Source organism: Peromyscus maniculatus, chromosome 6 (genome assembly GCF_049852395.1).
Source record: "Peromyscus maniculatus bairdii isolate BWxNUB_F1_BW_parent chromosome 6, HU_Pman_BW_mat_3.1, whole genome shotgun sequence".
In the NCBI taxonomy this organism is placed as follows: domain Eukaryota; kingdom Metazoa; phylum Chordata; class Mammalia; order Rodentia; family Cricetidae; genus Peromyscus; species Peromyscus maniculatus.
In genome coordinates, this window is record NC_134857.1 from 44,910,292 (window position 1) to 44,932,348 (window position 22,057).

Here is a 22,057-nt window from a genome sequence, read left to right on the forward strand (position 1 = left end):
AAAGTCCAGGGATAATCAGTGGAATATCTGGATTTCACATCTGGACCAAAACAATGAAGACGGCAATAGCACATGTAAAGTCAGGAGTTGCATACTAAAGAAATTCTATAAGAACCTTGGGAGGCTCAAGGCCTTCTCTAAAGCATGAAATTGGGGTTTGAGGCTACTTTTATCAGAAACTCTGTGGTCAGAAGACTTAGCTCAGTGCACATTTATACACATTACCAGCATGATCATATCTCAGCTGACATCTGCACATATCATACATATACATTACTAACTATTTAAGTGAGGGGTAAGATGGTATGGCTTTCATTATTAATAAAGCAATGGATCAGGAGAAGTAAACTGTAATAGATACTGACCAACTGGTCACCATAACCTTTTCTTTTTCCTTCTGGATGTCTGGCTACATTTCCTAGCCAGCTTTGCAGCTAGGTGTGGCATAAGGAGTTTTTATCTGGAATTTAATTAGAAATGATATAAGCTACTTCCTATCTTTGCCCATAGAAGTCTTTCTTGTGAAATTCTCCATACTCTTTCCTGTATGTTCACTTTGTATAGCCAAGTGATATGACATTGAAAATTCCAAATAGAATATGAAAAAAAAAACACAAAGAAGGAAAACCAGGTCTTCCAAACCTGCAGTTAAAAGAATACTGTGAAATGACGACAGCACACAAGTTCCATTGCAGCATAGGCTCATCTATCTAGTGCCTCCTCAGTTCCAATTCCATTCCTTTATATTGCTGTAAGTGAACGTAGTCCATTGCATACTTGTGTTTGTTGTTGTCACTAAGCTTTAAAACCTTGCATATAGAAAATGATGGAGGGATGCTGAGGAGGGAAGCATTCTGCATCCTGGTGCACTGTGTACTCACCCATCAGCTCCTTTGACACTTGCAGCTTCAGTTGCAATGCATGGTGGTCACAGCACTTAAGTCAAAACAGACTCTCCTGGTGGTTTTGTTGCAATTGCCTCTAAAGAGACATTTTTCATTAGCATCATCCCTAGAAAGGGGCACGGTTCTGTGGAGCCAGGACCACCATTCCACCTCTGCTGTTTAGTGGCCATGCCTTTCTCAGAAACACAGTTTTAAGAACAGTGCCTCCTTCTTGGGAGCTCCATCTCAGTCTTATGAAGGCAGAGATTATTCGCTATAGCTGTGATTCCTGTATTCCTATAGTGTTTGTGTTCTCTCTTCTGACATGGACCAGCAAGTCACTCTTCAGTGAGAAGAGTGAGAAGACTAGGAGATCAGGAGATAAGAAGATAGTTGTGAACAACCCAACTTGGGTTTTGGGAACAGAACTTGGGTCCTATGAAAGAGCAGCAAGCACTCGTAACTGATGAGTCTCAACTAAGTTAGTGACTGCTGTGTAACTTTTCTCTTCCAATGAACTCAAGACTGATGCAGTAAAAACAAACGCACCACACTTGCTACTGGACATTTTTAGGATTAGTTGTGACATCTGGCATTACTACAACTGATTTAGGTTTCATAAAATTGAACAAAAGTAACTTTAAAAGCATACATAAAATGTAAAGCATTTTAGAACCTCTTTAGAACAAATCAAATTTCCCTTTGGAACATATCTATACATTGATGAGCCATTATTCATACAAGGAAATCCAACACACCTTTTCTTTGCAAGAAAAGTGACTGTTAATGTACCTTTTTATAAACAGAGTATCTATCATCACTATCATCTAGTTCAGTATCTACCACTATATCTTAATAAGTGCAGAAGTGATTTTACTCAAAATCATGGAACTTCTGGCACAAGTGAGAGTTATATTTGTTAGGATATATTTAATAATCAGGTAAATTTATTTTGCTAGAAACTCCATTTTTGTTCATATATCTGAATTTTAAAAATGTTTTCTAGTATATAAAGAAATCAGAGATAAATGTTTACTTGTTTTATTCTCACGAAAGTATTACTACACACTTTTGTCTTTAAGGAAATATGCTGCATTTTATTTCCTCTACATATCAAATAGCAGTGATCAGTAGCAAGTTATTATAGTTATAAATACCTCTGAAGTTTCTCACTCTAATGCTAGTGCTACATTATAAAGTCCCAGAGGCTTATCAAATGTTTTGTTTTGACAAACTGTAAGAGTGAACTTGCAGTTATTAAATCTGGAATGTAAGATATATATCCTGGCCTAGCTTGTTTCTAATCCTCAAAGTCACATAAATACAAATGATGGTCAAAACACATAGCATTTTATTCATAAGTTATTTAAATGATTGTTCTACAGGGAAGTGTGGTCATTGATGCTTTGGAATCAATAATGAGTGGGTTTGTTATATATGACCAAACCAATGGTTTAAATTGGATTTATATTTGTAAATCAATAAGCGCCTGATATTTTCATGGATCAATTATTTAACTTTTTTATAATTGGAGCATAACTATTCCAAGATGTTTTACATGTTTTATGAATGTAAAATGTTATTGAAAATAACTCAGGCTGTCTCCTTTGGCCTGCAGTGTCACTGGCAGTCCTGGCTCTGCGCTTTTTTTTTTTTCTGTCAGTTTCCCCATTTAGTGCTGTCTGGCAGGCAGATGACCATGGTGAATGCTTCTGTCATAAAACTGTAAGGCACCTTGCTTGTTTTCATGGTGGCAGCAAAAATGATCAGAAGAAGGCATATAGAAAGTTAACCAAGGAATACTGTCTTGATAAGAATTCAAATGCTGGACACACAAATATAAAGAAGTAAGTTTTTCATATCAGATCCAGAGAAGAGGGGATTTTAAGGCAGACGTGGAGAACAAGGTCTTTAGGAAGATGGTGGGGAATGGCAGCATAGATGGTATTTTATCTCTCACTTGTGATGGTGGATTGTTTGGCTTCATGGACAAATAGAAGAGAAGTGAAATGGAAGAAGAAGGGAAGGCATAATATGTCCACTAAAATTATCTTTGAAGATGCTTACAATGGCAAAACAGCCAAACTACAGCTTAGAGAGAATTCATCCTCTAGGCTTGTACTGGCTAAGGTGGAAAGTCTGGAGCTGTTCAGAAGTGTACTAACTCTTGTAGATCTTTTTGATCAGACAGCTGGCTTCAGTAATGGCATGCTATATGCAGTCTGTGTACTCTGACTATAGCGGAGAAGGAGGAGTAATTAATGAAAAAGACCACTGTCAAAAATGTGAAGAGATGAGCAATTACGGAAGTCAATATTCTGGCCATTTGTATAGCTGAAAGCATGAAACAGATGGAGAATCACATTCATTGGGGAAGGATACCAGGCCCCACGTTGAAGCATGAATCACTGTTCTTTTTCTGGAAGTGAAAGGACATGAAGTATTCCAGGGGGACATGGTGGTGGTCGTGTGACATATAAGATGGGGTTTGTTGAAGCTTTATGTGGGTTTTAGTTTACACTAATGCACCCTGAGGCCTATCAGGTTTTAGTCAAAAACTCCTAGCAAAGCAACTGAACCAAGCTGTGTTCTTATAGTTCAAGATGCAGGAATGTCACAGCATCATCATCCTTTGGAAAAGAGAGAGATTTACATAAAGTTTGTTGTGCAGTTTTCTGAAAGCAATGGTCTCAACCCAGACAAGCATTCTAAATTAGAAGATCTTCTACCACTTAGATCAGAAGTTCCTATTATAATTGGAGAAACAGAAAAGGCAAAACTTCAGAAATTTAATAACACAAGCGGCTCTGGAGGTTGTCTGTGGTGTGCAACCTATGATGGTACTTTTGATGAAGAAAGTAGTAGCTGTAATTGACCTGGAGTGAGTGGGCACACCAGTAAACAACAGAGAAACTGCACAGGTAGATTTACTTCCCCCATGTGCCAGGTTTTCCAGCTGCTGGAGTGTCTGATCATTCCAGATGAACTGAGGGAGGTCTGTTTATTTTTGTGTAACTTTTAAAAACTGATGTGGCATCCAGAAAGTGTATCACCCAGAACAACTGCCGTGTTTTACGTTTTCATTTTGATTTCCCTGTGGCAGAGAAAACATATACAGGGTGTGGTGTTTTGAATGAGAACACCTCCTGTAGGCTGGTATATTTGAATTCTTAGTCCCAGTTGGCAGAACCATTTTGGAATGGTTAGAAGGTGTGGCCTTGTTGGAGGAGGTGTGTCCCTGAAGGTAGACTTTGAAGTTTCAAAAGCCTATATCATTCCCAGTTAGCTTTCTCTCTGCCTCATGCTTGTGGATCAAGATATAAGCTCTCAAGTACTACTTCAGTGCCATGCTTTCCTGCCAGCTGCCATGTTCTCCACCATGATGGTAATGGTCTCACTCTCTGTAACTCTATGCCCCCAATAAAGTCCTTCTTCTGTGAGTTGCCATGATCATGGTATCTTATTACAACACTTAAAAGTAAGACATGGGAGACAAGTAGAGCACTCTCACACATGGCTTTTGAGTTTCTTTTTCACTTTAATTTTTTTTTTTTTTTTTTTTTTTTGCGCCAGGAAGGGTTCGCATGTAAGTATTGTATTTACTTCAGTTCTATGCCTCCCTTTCACAATTCTAGTTCCTCCCATGGCTCCTGCCCGAAATTCCCTCTCAAATTCATGAAATCTTCTTGAGTGAATATGATGGTTTGAACAAGATCTATTCCCTATAGTCTCGGGTATTGGAACACTTGGCCCCAGTTGGTGGTACTCTTTGGGGAAGTTTAGATGCTTTGGTCTTGCTGGAGACCATGTGTCTTTGGGAGCAGGCTCTGAGAGTAAAACGTTTTACCTATTTCTAGTTTAATCTCCCTGACTTGTGCATGTGGTTCAAGATGTGAGCGCTGAACTTCCTGTTCCTGTGACAATGCCTGCTGCTTGCTGTCCCTGCGGTTACGGACTCTATGACCTCAATACCATGGGCCCAATATGATCTTCTTTGTAGTCATGGCGTTTTAACACAACAGGAAAGTAACTGATACAAATCTGTTTAGTGTTGTTCATCTGCACATGTTTAGGGCTGACCGCTTGGGATTAGATAACTTGTCAGGCATCTGGCCCCTGAAGAAAACTGATTCTCTTTTTCTCAGCAACCATTGATTAACTGTAACTCTTCATCTATGGGTGGGGCCTTGTGACATTTCCTCCATCCATACTAGCACACTGACTGGTATTGTCCCTATGTGGGTCTTATTTAGATAACCGTATGTTGGGATTCCATGGGTACAGTTTCCTTGCCATGTCCAGAAGATCCTAACTGCATGTGTCTTGATCCTGTGGCTCTTCCAGTCTTTTCCTGAACTTTAGGTATAGGAGTTGCTTGGTGACTATGCCAAATATAACTGATCACTTATTCTCTACACTATGACCAGTTGTGAATCTCTGTTGTAAGGTCCCTTCTGCTGCAAAAAGAAAGTTCATTGATAAGGGGTAAGAAGTATACTTAAATGTGAGTATATTTATAAGTATTTAGAATATAGTCAGGAATTACATTAGTGTAGGAAAATGTCTGTAATAGGTTCTCCTCAAGGGTCTATGACCTTTCATGCCATAGCTACTTAGCCAGGTTTACAATACCAGTCATGAGTTCTCTTCCATTGAACAGGCTCAAGTCCAATTAGACAGGGGTTGCTTATTCCCAAGACAGAAGTACTATAATTTATTGCACCTTTGGGGCAATGTTTCTTGTCCAGTCATCTGCAGTAGTTGGTAGTTTTTGCATCTGGGTAGGACTACTGATTGCCTTTCTCTCTTGGCAGCTTATCGAACAACTTTTGATACAGTAAGAGCTATACCTCAGAGAAGAGGCTTCCAGGTCAGTTCTGGCTTTATCTTCCAAGTCTAGTGTCTAAAGTGTGTGTTGTCATCAGCAACAGGGTTTTACCTTCAAGTTCTGTGAAGCAACCAAGAACAATGTTTTCAGAGAGTCTCTCAGACACCCCCTGATGAAACAACTTGAAAGAAAATTTCCCATGCTTGGCACTGGAGATTTTATTAGATAGTCTAGGGCAGTATCATCACATATATTGTAACTCTATTTAAACCATATACACATGTAAATACACACTCATCTACATACTTATACATACACACAAAACACACACACAGCATATGTGTATGTGTGAGTTTGCATGTGTGTAACTTTGTGTGTGTGTGAGTGTGTGTGAGTGTGTGTATGAGTGTTTGTATGTGTTGGTGAGGTTGGATTTTAAAGAAGTTATAGGGAGGAGTCAGGAGTGACTATAGTATGAAATTCTTAAAGAACTGATAAAAATACTAAAATAAGTGAACATCAGACCACTATTAGAACCGTGTGTATATAGAGCCTGTTAAAACACTGTTTTCATTGTGTATTATTACAAGATGCTCTGTCTCATGAAGTCGAATATCTGAAATTAGGGAAAGCATGGACTGATTCAATATAGAAGACCATAACTCTGAGGCTGGCAGGTTTCTTCTAAGTGGTCATGTCATTTTATCAAATAACTGAGTAAATAAATACACAAAGCTAATACAACCATGGTCAGACTTTTAATTATTTCATATTTTTAACTGCAAAAGTACTTAAGAGAGATGACACAGAAAACATGTTGTAGACTCACCTGACTCCTTGGAAAGAGTACTAGAGGCAGTGAGGTGGCTCAGTGTGAGAACAACCTGCTGGCAAACCTGACAACGTGATGCATTCTTGAGGGAACTGACTACTGCAGGGGAAATTGCCTTTTGGTCTCCTCACATACATCACAACACACACACACACACACACACACACACACACACACACACACACAAATACATATATACCATAAAAAAATAAAACTTGTATCGTTTAAAATTTCTAACAAAACTGAACAAGATCTGTAAGTATCAATCCAGGTGTGTAAAGAAATGATATCCATATCATTTTAACAGCACACCTCTTGTCAAGATTGACATCTATGCCCTTAATTCATGTACTTATTGTAAAACTAGACATTGTATATAAATATGCCAATGACTAGTAACACCTTAAACTACAGTATATACTTGGTTTGTGTTTGGTGTCAAATATAATAGGGATGATTTTGATTTATAAGTAGTCTTTTAATAATTTTGTGACAGAAAATCTCTCTGTCAGATAGTAGTTAATTTACTCATTATTTGAATTCAAATACTGTTGACATTTAGTGATACTAGGTACATTTACTTTATTATGTGATTTTCACCACGCTCCATCCCCATAACTTAAATGTTCTAAACTCCCTTAGGAATCAGAAAAACTTGCCATTTCTTTTTCTGTTTTGTTTTGTTGCTTTTTGTTTTAATCGGGTCCTTAAAATATTTTTAATGTAGTATGTAAAATTCTCTGAGTTTTGATATGTGTCTATAGTTGTATGAGATGTAAAATATCACTGTCAAGTTGTAAAACAAAAAAGAATAAACAACAAAGTGGCTGGCTGACTGGCTGGCTGATGTACAGCCCACCTCTAATGCCAAAAGCTCCTCAGAGCCCCTCGTCATCATTCTCTGCCCACTCTTCCCCATGACAACTACACATTTCACCCTGTCTAGCTTCAGAAAAGGATTTAAGTTTTCAGCCTCTCAAGTCCAGCCTTTGGCATGTGCGTTTGAGACTCAGCCAAACTAGCCTGTTCCCTTCATTGTCAATTCAACCTCCCTCATAGGGTGTGTGAGGTCTGTTCATCCACCAGTCTGTTGGTAGAAATATGGGTTGATTTCAGTCTGGGGTGTTAGAGATAAAGCTTCTGCACACACTTACATGTTGGCTACTCTCAACAATTAGTTGTGCACTGAATCTAAACAGAAAAATCAGTTTTATTTCTTCCTAAATTTATTAGATTGCTATATTTTGAATTAAAAAAACACGTGAAACATAATGAAATAAAATTATAATTTAATCACTGAATAAGATAAAAATAATAAAGAAAAGAGATACAGATAAAGAGACTGATCACATTTAAGTAGAGATATTTCCATTTTCCTAATTTAGTTATTGATGCTTGAAATACTTGAGTTACTAATTTTACCTGACATTGTCAATGGCCTATGTTTTTCTTCCTTCCTCCAAATCTCATCTTCCTCAGCTGATCTCCCCTGAGGTGAAGTGGGTTAGAGACTAATATCTGTGCATCAGTTGTTGTTCTTTTAAATTTTAAATATAATATAAACAATGCCAAGTATTAGGTGTTATCTTACACTGTATAGCCATGAACGTTGATGACACAGGCATGAATATGTTTGGATATATTTGCATTATTCTAGCTATACCATAAGTTAATAATACCCAGTTGTAGTTCTGTGTTAAAATTTCTTATTACAGTTGTAAAGATTTATCAGATTTGTTAGTTTCTATGATACCTGTAAAGATTTTGAATTGAAGTGATGCTTTGAATTTCTCTTTTATACTTATTCTCCTGATGCATTTGTAAAATTTGATTCTTACTCTACATTTATCTAATGATAATCATCTAGACAACTATTTTACCCCAATACTCAACATAATAAATAATGCATTTTCTGCATTTAACATTCTACTAACAGGATATTCCTCCTATTTTAATCAATCCCCCTTTCAATTGGGTTCTTCCCAATAATGCGAGGAGCCCAAGTAAGGGCTTCAACTTAGTGCACTTTATTGGCTACATTTTTAGAATGACAGACATTGAATCCTGTTAGATCACTTGGGGTTACTAAATCTAGATTTTGGATTTGTAAGACCCCATTGGTAGGGGAGAACTCATGAAGCAATTTCTAAAAGGTTTCAAGTGAATTTGATGTGAAGAAACTGCCTGTCGCATTTCAAAAATGTTGGCCCCTGTTGAAAGAATCTTGAGTTAAATTATTAATCACTCTAAAAACTAGAGGTAGAAATCTTCTTCCAGTTCAAGTAAAGAACTTGTCTCTATTGCAGCTAGTTACAGTCTGTTCATATGTGCAGAGTCAGAATGTTGGGACCTGCCCCTCAGTTTGTGCACAGAACTGGACTTTGGTGACTCTGATGAAGAACAGTCTTGAGAGTATCAAATGCCTATTTCCAAATTCAATTACCCCTCTGTCTGTATTGCTACAACCATGTCTCTCACTGTAAGGTTCTCTCTGTGAGTAAAGGTGGGATTGGTCTTGGATTTGGACACCCCTCCACTTAGGAAATTGAGCCATGTCTTTGTGCAATTGTATGCAGTATAATGAATTTCAGAATCTCTATATGCAAACTTCTTACATTAATTTAATAAAAAAACAGCAATCAAGTTAATTGCTTCCTATTGAGCTGGGCTTGAATTACAGAAAAACATGGAAAAGGCTGCCTAGCAGATGTGATCTTTAGGGCCTGGGGAGAACCACTTTCCCAGGAAAGTGACACCATAATTACATAGATTCAACCTCCTGCTCTCCGATACTTGTAGTATTTGAATGTACATCTGGATATAGATTCAATAATTGGATAATTAGATATGTGTGAGGGCAACAAACTATTGTGATTTACATACACTAAATACTGATGGCAGATATGTTTGGAAATCCAGTACAAGAAAGAGGCGAGGCTGAGAAGTTGTCATGTTTTGTTTCAGGGCTTTAACATGTTTAGTGAAGGAAACTGAAGTGGAAGGAGTGTCTCCTCATTGTGCATTCCTTTCTCTTTCTGGATCTTATTGTGGATGATTTTACACTTCCCTAGTATGCATATGTACGAAACACTTGTGTGGTTACTCTTATTTATATTTTAAAGTTTTATGTAAGTATTTGATCTAGTGATGTGCTTTCCTCAAGTTTGAATTTTCATCGAGCATTCTTTTTGGGTTGAATCCATTCTAACTGCTGTATTATGCTCATTTGTTTGAGTACATCATGGTTTATTTTTACAGCATGCTCATGAACACTTAGATTACCTTGAAATCATTATTTTAGAAAGATTACTACAATGCATAGCCACATCTCCTGCTCCCCTGTGGGAAATCTCACTAAAGAACTATGCATTTATGCCCCAGCCATATTCCCATGTGTTTGGTATGTCTGCCAGCTATGTTGCTGATGCTGACGATCTTTGTGGAAGTTGTACATGTTTTCTTGAGGGATGCCAACTCAGACAGATAAAAGTATAATAATTCTGGATTTATGTTTTTGTCAAATTAATGCTTACAACTGGATTCATTCGAATCAGTTTCTCTCCTGGATAGTAGATTTCTCAGCAGTATCTTAACCAGCCCTTTTCTGGTTATTTTCAGTGATTATACCCTCAATCAATGAGAAGGAAGTCAGCAGCATGATCTCCCCTCCCTCCCCCCGCCTGAAACATTTTATGGGCAAGGTAGTGAGGGCACTATATGGATCCACTTTTTAAAACCCCCCTCTTGTCTTTTCCTCTTGACCTAGCTCCTCTCTCACTGGACAGTAGGAAGGATAGGTAGGCAGGAGCAGCGTTTGGCTCACATGGCTGGTCCTCTGTAGGTAGTTGAGAGCCAGATAGTGAGGTTTTTCTACTTGCTGGCTGTGCAAGTCTCTGTCCCCTGCTGTCTCTTCTCCCTTTACTTCCCCTCCTCTTTTTTCCTTCTGTCCTTTACTTCTCCCTTCTCTGCCTTCTCCTCTGCATCCCATTCCTCCTCCTCCTCCTCCTCCTCCTCCTCCTCCTCCTCCTCCTCCTCCTTCTCCTCCATTCTGTCATCTTTTATTTCCTTCTCTTTCTGTAGCCAGAAAGTTTCTCCAGTCTGGCTAAGCCCCTACAGTCCTGTGGCCTGCTTATAAAAAATAATCACTCAGAAGCTTATATTATTTATAATTGCTTGGCCATTAGCTCGGGCTTATCACTGACTAGCTATTACACTTAATTTAACCCATAATTCTTATTTTTGTTTAGCCACCTGGCTTGTTACCTTTTCTCAGTTCTGCCTTCACATCTTGCTTCCTTTGGCTGGTGATTCCTGACTCAGCCTTCCTCTTCCCAGATTTCCCGTTGTCTGCTTATCCTGCTTATATTTCCTGCCTGGCTATTGGCCAATCAGCATTTTATTTATCAACATACATTCACAGCATACAGAATGACATTCCATAGCATCTTCCCTCTATTCATTTTCTCTCTTTGAACAATTTACTGTGTACATTCATTGCAAATGGTACTGCCACATAGGACATCTTTATAGAAGCAATAAATATACATGGAGCACATTGCCACTTATATCACCTTTTTTCTTCCCATAATTTCCTCTGTTCACCTACATAGTTTTGTTTTTACTTTCATGTCATATATACAGACATAAATTCATATATATATGTAAGTATGAAATCCAGGAGCCACAAGTCAGAGGAAACATATTTGTCCTTCTGAGACTGACCAAATTCATTTAATCATCTCCAGTTTCATCCTTTTTTCTTGCAAACATCATCACTATTTTATAGAACTGAAAAATTCCATTGTATATATAGTACATTCTTTAACCATCCTTCCATTATAAAATAAATTTAAAATGAGGCTATAGTGAATAGAATTATTTTCTTGATCTATTTTGCAGGGTGTTCGACAGTCTGTAGAAAGCCTTTTGATTTTTCTGTGTTTATTTTGTGCCCTGCCAAGAGGCTGAAAGTCTTCATCAGCTTTAAGCATTTTCTGATGGAGTCTTCAGGGTCTCCTATATAGAATCATATCATTTGTAAATAACGATAACTTGACCTCTTTTCTATTTTCCCCATTTATTTCCTTTGTTTTATTGTTCTAGCTAAGATACCAAGCATTGTATCATATGAGAGTGGAGAAAGTGGGCACCATTGTCTTATTCCAAATTTTAGTGGAAATGCTTTGGATTTCTCTCTATTGACCATGGAGTCACCTGTAGGTTTATACAGTTAGCCTTTATTATGTTGAGATATGTTCCTAATCACTTCAAGGCTTTTATCATGAGAAAGTTTTTGTCACAGCTCTATAGAATCTTTTCAGATAACTATGTGATTTCTGCTCTTAAGTATATTTTCCAGTATATAACATCTGTTGAGTTATTTACATTCAACCATTCTTGTATATCTGTAACAAAGCCAACTTGATCTTGGTGAAGACATATTTTATATGTTCTGGATTTCAGTTTTTAAGTACTAAATTGAGAATATTTGCATCTGTGTTTTTTGCTGGCTGCCACTTATTTCTTTCTTTCTTTCTTTCCCTCCCTTCCTTCCTTCCTTCCTTCCTTCTTTCCTTCCTTCCTTCCTTCCTTCCTTCCTTCTTTCCTTTCTGCTGTGTTCTGGTATCAGGTTAATAGTAATTTCATACAAAAAGTTTGGTAGCATTACTGCCTTTTATATTTATGGAATAGTTTCAGATACATTGCTGTTAGCTCTTTAATAGTCCAGTAGACCAGCAGCGAATCCACATGGGCATAGATTTTTTTTTAAATTGAAAAATTTGTTTATTATTGTTAATGGAAGTTCAATGACGTGGTTTGTTATAGATGGGTTTAAATTGTGTATCTCATCTTGTTTTAATTTTGGCCCATCATTTGCCTCTAGAATAAGTTCATCCACATAGACACACATTTACATGACACATAGATATGCATGTATACCATTATTCTAAGCCCTTCTGAATTCTGAAGTTTTTATTGGGAAATTTGCTGTTATTTTGATAGGCCTGACTTTACTTATGACTTGCTGTTGCTCTGTTACCATTTTTAGTACAATTTATTTGTTCTGCACATGTACTTTTTAAACTATGTTCTGCCTTGAAGAGGTCTTTCTCTGATTTTATCTTTTTGGTGATCTAAACTTCTCCTTAACCTGGATGACATCTTTTTCCTTTGATTTGTAAAATTTTCTTTTATGAGTTTATTGAAAATATTTTTCTGTTCCTTTAGTATGGAAGTCTTCTTCTTGTATGTCTGGTTTATACGTATGGTCTTCTTTATAGTGCTCACAGATCTCAGATGTTCTGTTCATATCATTGATTTATCCTTTTCATTGTCTGAATATTATGATTGCTTTACCTTGTCTTTCAGCATGAATGCACTGTCCTTCCTTGATCTGTTCTGTTGGTTATTTTCTACAGAGCATTTGTTTGACTTCATGGACTTTTCATTTCCAGTATTTCAATGTGATATTTTTAAATATTTCTATTTCATTATTGAATTCCATTTTAATAGTCTGTGTTTGTTTCTTTATTTCATTCAGCTGTTTCTTTGTGCTCTTTTGGAGTCCATTCAGAAATTTATTTCTGTCCTCTTTGATTTCATTGACCATACTTACAATCACTCTTTTGAATTCCTTTTCTAAAATCTCATCTAGCTCATTCTCATTGTAGGACATTTTTGTGGGATTAGTAATTTTTGGATAAGTAATTTTGCCTTAGTTTTTAAATTGCCTGTGTTTTTGCATTGAGATCAGAGTATCTGGCTTAGGTCATTGTATGAATTATTTTTTAAAATTACCCTTTTTTTCTTATAGTTCAAAAGACACTCTGTTGTAGGGCTATGTGGTGATACTTTTTTTTTCTGAAAATATCTCTTACACATAGAAAGTCTGAACTTTTCTTAAACATGATATCGAAGTTAATACTGTCTTAAGATTATTTAAGACTATGTGCTCAGTCTGTTTAAGTTAACTGCCTTTAAGGAAACAAATAATCAAATTTACTATTATTTCAACCAGTTTTACAACCTAAGTTAAATGTATAGGGTTTTTTGTTTTGTTTTGTTAGTTTGTTTGGTCTTTGGAAACAGGGTTTCTCTGTGTGGCTCTGGCTGTCCTGGCACTTGATTTTGGAGGCCAGACTGGCCTCGAACTCAAAGAGCTCTGGCTGCCTCTGCCTTCCAACTGCTGGGATTATAAGTGTGGGCCACCACTGCCATCTTAATGATTTATTATTTTGTGTGCATTGGTGCTTTGTCTGCATGTATTCATGTAGGAGGGTGTTGAATCCCTTAGAGCTAGAATTAGCAGACATTTGTGAACTGCCATGTGTGTGCTGGGAATTTAACCTGCATTCTCAAGAAGAGAATCTAGTGCTCTTAACCTCTGAGCCATATCTCCAGCCCCTAAATGTATAATTTTAACCTTAAATTAGACAATCTCCCATGTTTCAGGCCTAGAATAGTGTGTGTGTGTGTGTGTGTGTGTGTGTGTGTGTGTGTGTGTGTGTGTGTGTGTTGGTAACTATTTCTTGATAAAACTCAAAAGTTTGAAAGTGATCTTAACCAACAAATATCCCTAAATATTGGAAGCAACATGCAGATGTAGGATGATAGCATCTGTGGGTGGTTTGATTGCTGTTCTGGGTCAGTCGGGTTAGCAAATACCTTCCTCCCTGTAAAACTCTGTTAAAATTTTCTGTAAAGGAGCCCTCACTTCTTTCCCCTACATTTTGTTCTATGCTGTCCAAAAAATAGAGAGCCAGGCCATTTGCTAGGGACAGGCACTGGTTTAGAACAGACACGAGCACAGATTCAGAACAGTCACAGGCAACAGGAACAGACAGGTGAGCCACATGCAAGAGACAGGCTATAGATAGAACAGTAACTACAAACTGTAATTAGATGGTAGACACAGGTGCAGAAGCAAAAAATTCAAATTTGGAATCACTCAGCCAAACTAATTCAAGAAGAAGAAGAAGTTGCTTTATTTTTGTTCCTTAATTTAACACCAATATATGGCTGAAGTATTGTTTTTCTTTACTATATAGTCAGTATTTTGTTCATTTCTGCATGGCACCAGGATCAATCCCCAGAACTCTCCTAGGAATTGAATCTTGTATGCAAAGGCAATTACTACAAAAGGCTAGGATCACCACAAAAACACAGTACTCAGATTAAAAGCAATTACTGGTTGAATCTCAATCATTTGGGAAAAGTGAAGATACATTGATAGTACTGTGTGATATTCAGATATCAGGTACTGTAGGTCTGAATGGAAAGGAAGAACAGCTTAAGACTAGTAATCAGTGCTGAGAATAGAGAAAAATGTGAGAAAAGCAATTGGAATGGAGGAACAATTAAGGTAAAGTGGGGAGAAGAGATAATTATGGCTAAATGTGGAATGAAAAAAAAAAACAGGTTAAAAAAAAATGCAACCTTATACCATCTGAAGAAGAGCCTGGTCTCAGGAACCTGAGATGCGGAGAACAAACCAGGTTAGTCCATGTTCTTAGGGAATGGCTATCAAAAGGAAAAGGAAAGTGGAAAGAGTAGGGAAAAAAAGAAGAGAAGAAAAGAAAGAATAGGGAAGAGAAGTGGTTGGGAGAGAAAAAGTGAGAGACGAGAACAAAGCAAGACAGCCAGCCTGCTAACCTGCCATGGGATGTTACAGAAAGAAGGAATACATGTGATGGAGATGCTGTCTGAATATGGCCTTTTGCTTCCTTTCTTCCTGGAGGTTTCAATCTTTTACAATCTTTACTGTGCTCCTGTCATATCACTTTGGGATACTAGTGACAGATGCTGGTCCTATCAGAGGGAGGTCATACATAGGTAAGGTCACATTCAGGTCATACCTTTGGGTTGTTTTTCAGGAGTCAGGCTGCATGTGGTCTGGCCCATGGTAGACCTTCCTGATGTCTGGTGCACTGCTTGAGACCTGTGTCTGCATTGCCCTACAGTTCTGATTACAATCAGATTTCCCCTCACTCTTGTGTAGTTCAGAGTCCAAGTTTCTTTTGTTCAGTCTAGAGGTATTCTTGATTGCTTAGATTTCATCATGTCGGCCCATTACACTTTTTGACTCTATATCCCCAGAGACACAGACTTACTAGGGATCTTTTTAAAAAATGGCTTCATACTTTTTCTCTGGCAGAATGCTGATAAGACATGGTCACTCCAAAGTCTTTCTTCGTTTGTCTCACTCCTTCTTTTCTTACTCTTTAAAGCATTCATGACTGGCCATAGAGTGTTGATGTGCCAATGCTCTGTCTTATTCTTGGCTCTGGTTATCCCCTCTCACTGGAAGGGGGAACTCACAGGTTACACCTGATCCTCTGAGTTAGACTATAGAGTTTTCTGTTTTATAAAGATTCCTAGTTTACTTTGGCATTAAATCCTGAGATTTTCAGTTGTCACCATCCCTCTGGACAACTGTCATCTAGCCCCTCATTTTATTCCCTGGGGATTAGCAGACTATGTCTGTATGTTGTCTGCCATCTTCTTCCCCTCTGTCTCATTCCCTCTTTTTTCTTTTTATCTTTTATCTTTTAACCTTTCATTTTATTTTTCTTGTCTTTAGGACCACACAAAATATGCCAGAGCCTACCTTTGACCACTGGACCAAAGTTTCCCAATCCCTAACAAAGTTTAATAAGTAATTTACATTGGTTTAAAGTATCAAATGTAATGAAGCATCCCTCCATTTGTACAGATTAGAATATGGCATCGCATGTTTCTCTTCTCCACTATAATGAACTTTTTTTTTTAAATCCATGGTTACCTTATCTTTCCAATGTACAGGCTACTGTTTGCTTTTCCTTCAATGGAGAGTTGACTTAAAAGATGCCATTTGTTAGTATTTGTTTATAAGACCCAGATTTCTCCAGCATCTTTGTAATGGAGTCCCTTAGTCTCTTCTCACTTTGAATTGAAAAAGTTTCTACTATGGTTCATAGATGTATCTATTGAACTTTAAAGATGGGATTCGTCTGTGATTTTAGAATTCTCACTATCAGAATCCATAGAAGCCTCCTCGTCTCTTCTTCCAGTCATTGGCTGATGCTGCAGATCTCAACGATTTTTGATCACTTCCTTATAGTTTGAAATGTGTGAGGCATCCTGCCATAGCTGCTGCTGCAGACACCCCCTGCATACTTCTGGTTTGGTTTTCTTTTTTACTCTCCCCAGCACTTCTGAGGGTTTGGAGATTTAGTGACTAAAGAATTAGTGCCCAAATCTTTCACTAATCATCCACTATTTTTCAGTAGACAAGTCTGGCTTGTATAATGGAGAATAGACAGCAGAGAGAGTGATAGGAGGCACATGAAAGGCCTCAGCAACAGAGAAGGTTTGCCTGGGCTACGACTGTTGTGGTAGAAGTACTAAGAAGAGATCCCCCTTTGCAATCTGTTAGTGCTGTTATTATTATTTATTATTATTATTATTGCTATTGTTACTATTTCTCGCCCCCCCCCCCAGAGTCCCCTTCTTTCCTCTAGGAATTGTTTCATTGGAAATTCAGTGTCTTGTGGAATGGTCTCACTTAGATGAGCTGTGGTTTTCTTTGCTGAATTATTGTAGCTCAGTTCTAGCTGCATGTTGGAGGTGTTCGTCCTTTTTTTTTTTTTTTTTTCTTTCTTTTTTTTTTTTTTTGGTTTTTCGAGACAGGGTTTCTCTGTGTAGCTTTGCGCCTTTCCTGGAACTCACTTGGTAGCCCAGGCTGGCCTCGAACTCACAGAGATCCGCCTGCTTCTGCCTCCCGAGTGCTGGGATTAAAGGCGTGCGCCACCACGGCCCGGCCTTCGTCCTTTTTTTTTTTTTAAAAAAAAAAAAAGATTAAATTTATTTATTATGTATACAGCATGTATGACTGCAGGCCAGAAGAGGGCACCAGATCTCATTACAGATGGTTGTGAGCCACCCTGTGGTTGCTGGGAATTGAACTCAGTACCTCTAGAAGAGTAGTCAGTGCTCTTAACCTCTGAGCCATCTCTCCAGCTCCCAGTGTTTGTCCTTTTAAACTGTGGGAATTATGTGCTAGACACAGAAAAGTTTCTATTGTGTAGACTCTGCTGCTAAGGCAGGTGGCTGTCATTCATCTGCTGAGGTACTGTGTGTTGCCATTTCCTATGCGTTCCATCCTAGCAAAGGCTGTTGGTTATCATACTCATGTGCCCTCCAAGCTTCGGGTATAGGGGATTTTGTTTCTCTTATTCACTCTTCCTTGGCTTTTCTAGGATTAGGAACAACTACCACTTCCCAAAGTGGCAGGTGTAAATGGTAAAACCACCCCAATTCCTCTTATAATCTATTACTGACTTTGGAATTAAGACTTGGCTAAAACTCCACACAGATTCTTTATGTCAGGATGAGATCAAAGTCTTGCTATAATTGTAAATCTTAAGAGGCATTACTCAAGAAGGACAAGTAACTTGGAGTTGAGATTAGAGGAGAAAGAAATACCATGTTCCTATCTCAGAATCCCCCTTTTAAAATCTTTCTACTTTAAATAGTTCTTTAAATCACCAGGCTCTGATTAATTTATTTTCTTCTCTCTCTGTATCATATACATATTTTATATGTATATAAAATGTATACTTATTTATACATGGATTCTGTGAATCTTACTAACATATTGCTATTTTGATATTCATCAATAGAATTATAAAAATGAACGGGTGCTGTTTTACCTTTGTCACAGGCTAAGCTTTAAACTATTAGTGGCCCTGCTACTAAGGCTGTACCCTGGGGAGAATTCTGCTCCCCAGACAATGGCTCTGTTGCTGCTGCTAAAGGTAACTTTAACTAAATCTCTATTGTTGTAATAAAACTCGAGATTCAAAGGCTAGGATGAAAACCTAAGAGTTAGAGTAGCCAATGGCTGACTTTCTCTCTTCGTTGTTGTCCCCAGAAGCCTCTCTCCTTCCACACAACCCTAACTAACCCCACCTCTCTGAGCCCAGATTAATTTTATTTAATTAATGCAAATGCAACACATCTTTACATAGTGAAACAAATATTCCACAACAAAGGTGCTGGAGAGATTTCGCAGTGATCAACAGCTCTTGCTATGCAAACTTGAAGACCTGAGTTCAAATCCCTAGTACCCACATAAAAAAATCATGCATGGCTGTGCATGCTTGTAAAAATCATAGCTTCAGGAGGGTAAACAAGATAGACAGATCCCCAGCACTTGTTGGTCAGCCAGTCTAGCAAAAAGTTTAAGTTTCTGGTTCAGTGAGAACCCTGTCTCAAAACACTTGAAGTCCTGCTTTGGCATCTGCATGTCCACACACAGGTACACATAAACACACACACACACACACACACACACACACACACACACACACACACACACACACACACACACTTTAGGAGAAAGTGTTACCTATTGTGCTTCTGTAGCTTGTTGAAAAGTATGAAGAAGCATATATTAGAGATGTTCTTGAGTCTACAGCCCCATTAATAGATGGGATATACATGACTTTGAAAGAAAAGAAAGAGAGAAAGAATAAAAGCTTACCTGTGTGACATCACAATTTTTGTAGCCAAATAGCTTTCCTGTAGCAAAGTCTTGTAGAATTTCAGAGAAAGAGGGGCATGGATAGTAAAGCATTAGCCTCATTACTTGGGATACCTTTTGCACACTTTAAATAAATATAGGTAAGTATTAGGTATATTTTCTTTTATAAATATCTCTTCACAAAAAGAACATGACAGGTGCTGATGATTCAACAATAAAGACACCATGGTTCATTTTCCATATTTTATGATTTACAATGTGTCTGTTCTGGATTGTTGTTTTTAAACTTTTCATAGTTCTTGACTGATAGCACACCCCGGAGTAATACTGGTAAGTTTTAGAATGATATTGTAATGATCAATAAGTTGTTTTTTTAACAATCATTTGAACAAACTCCAGGTGTTCTCTATGTAGGTATGTGCAAGGAAACCAGCAGATACAGACTCTGGATTTGGTCTTAAATACTTTGGGAGAACCGGAATGTTGCTATGGGCCTGACAACATTGAAACTTGAATTTCTTAGTGTGTGGCAGTCTGAAGTATGAAGGAATCACTTCCTTTCATTTTTCCCTAGAATGATCTTGTTGACAGAGTCTGTGCAGATGATCTATAGCACTTACATTTGACTTAAAGATTGTTTCATGACTCATGGTGCTTAGAAGTTCTGCTAGATTCCATTCCAATCATCCTTCAACTGAATCATTTTCTAAACTCATTTTAAGCAATTGATTTTACAGCAACAATACATTAATCTTTGTGATGTCAAAACCATTATTAATAATAAAGTCTTTGTACGTAGTGCTCTGAGTAGCCTACAATTCCATTAAAAGATGAATGGCATGCACATACTTTCACTGTTGGTAAGACAGTTCATGAAGAACATATGTGCTTTTCTATTTTCCTTTTTCTAAATAGAAAAAGTATTCTCTTTGTGTTTTGTAAAAAATTCTTTTTAAGATCTCAACTGCTCTTCCTTCAAATGTGACTTAATATGACAAGAAAGGTCTTTGAGCCATTGAACAGTATGATACAAAATCTCAGAGAATAATTATACAAAAATGAGAATTTATTTCACTTTTCAATTTTAATCATGAAATAATGATATCAGTGTTTCTAAATAATATAGTTAATCCTTAACAACAATTTTTGTAACTTAGGGCTTTTCTGAAACCTTTGGTTATGATCTATACAAAGGAGTGGTTGAAAATTCCAGATTTTTTTTCTAATGGGGGAATTTATCTATTAATACAATGATTTATGTTATCCATAGCTCATATTAAGAAATGAAATAAGCTGGGTGGTGGTGGCACACACCTTTAATCCCAGCACGGGGAGGCAGAGGCAGGCGGATCTCTGTGAGTTTGAGGCCAGCCTGGGCTACAGAATGAGTTCTAGGAAAGGCGCAAAGCTACACAGAGAAACCCTTTCTTGAAAAACCAAAATAAATAAATAAATAAATAAAAGAAAAGAAAAGAAAATCTAGAAAAACTCAACTCACATCTTTCAGTGTCTCAGTTGTTATTGGTTTTCAGTAATGAGTATATAGCAATCCAATCAATCAGAAGTTGTCTATCCAGTGACTCATTGACAAAGGGACTTCAAAGTCATTATACCTTGTCACTTTCAACATCCTTCTCAACATAATGGATTTTATGAGTTTTCCATGTACAAACAAAACAATGCAATATATATATACATATATATTCTAAAGATTCTGCTTCTAAAATTGTTTCGTGTTGCCAGTTTTAAAAGAAACACTTGAGCATTCACAGTCCCTCTTCTGAGTTATCCATGGCTTTTCAAAAAGCCTGACTGTGGTGGTGGAATCAGGGCCTTTGAGTGATCGTCAGAGCTTTACTTCTATCATGTCCAGACTTATTCACAGAGCTTTAACTGCCACAGAGCAGCTGTTGAATATTTATACAAAGAAAGCCCTGGAAACTCAGAACAAATTTCTCTGAAGCAGATTTCAGAATTGATGTTTCAACAAGCTTGTCAATGTTAAGATTGATCCCCTAATACAAAGCATGCCTATGTGCTTTGGAAAGGCTGCTCTGACTATTGGTCCTCACTGCATCATCCCTATGCCATTTGGATGCCATTAGGATGCAACCATCACCACTGACTTCTTCCCTGAGGCATGCAGCTAGCAGCTAGGTGTTATTTACCCGTGTGGTTTCACTGCCTAATTAGGATACGCACCACTGTGAAAGGAAAAGCCTATGCATTCAGTCAATCATCAGTTTACACTCAGGAAAGAGAACATTTCAGAGAAACAGATGAGGTTAACATTCAAGCATCTGTATATACAGTATCATTTTGTTCTTAGATGAGCCAGTCATTGTCATCTATTTGCTCTTATAGCTGTTGTCATTCTTCATTACCGACCTATGATTGTCTACTACAGTCTTTCTAACAACACAGAAGGGTGGACAAGCATTCCCAGACTTTGTAAAAAGGATTATTATGATTGCAATTTTTTTTAAAAATTCTTTTTATTTTTTATTTTTGTGTCTGTTTGTGTATACACGCATGTGTGCAGGTGTCAGTAGAGGCCAGAAGAGGGTATCAGATCCTCTGGAGCTGGTAGTTTTGAATACATTTCATCTTAAGACGTGTAAGACTTAGCTGGAAGCAACCAGGAGCTAAGAGATGTCTATTTATTGGCACAGTACACAAGGATTTATAAATATTTTGAAATTAGTTAGGCTTTCATCCTGGTCTGATAGATATCAGTAATGTAATTCTGCCTGTTCTAATCTTCTGATGATCACGGTAGGTATTGCTACTAGTACAACAGTAAAATGTAAAGAAGTAAACCATGATAACACATTTTAAATAACTTTTAGAGATTCAAGAGTTTCCATGTTTCTACATAAGTGGATGTTTATTTTAATTTTTGAGAAATAGATCATGAATTCATCTGGTTAGTGGGCATCATTATCACTCAATCACTAGACAACAGAGGCCATATATGAATAAGTCCTGTT

General features: G+C 37.5%; 1 long non-coding RNA gene across 1 annotated transcript in view; it reads left to right on the forward strand.

Moving 5' to 3' along the window:
• The window catches only part of LOC143273735 (uncharacterized), a 40,887-nt gene that overhangs the window by 14,649 nt on the left and 4,181 nt on the right, over nucleotides 1–22,057 (forward strand). The window lies entirely within an intron of this gene.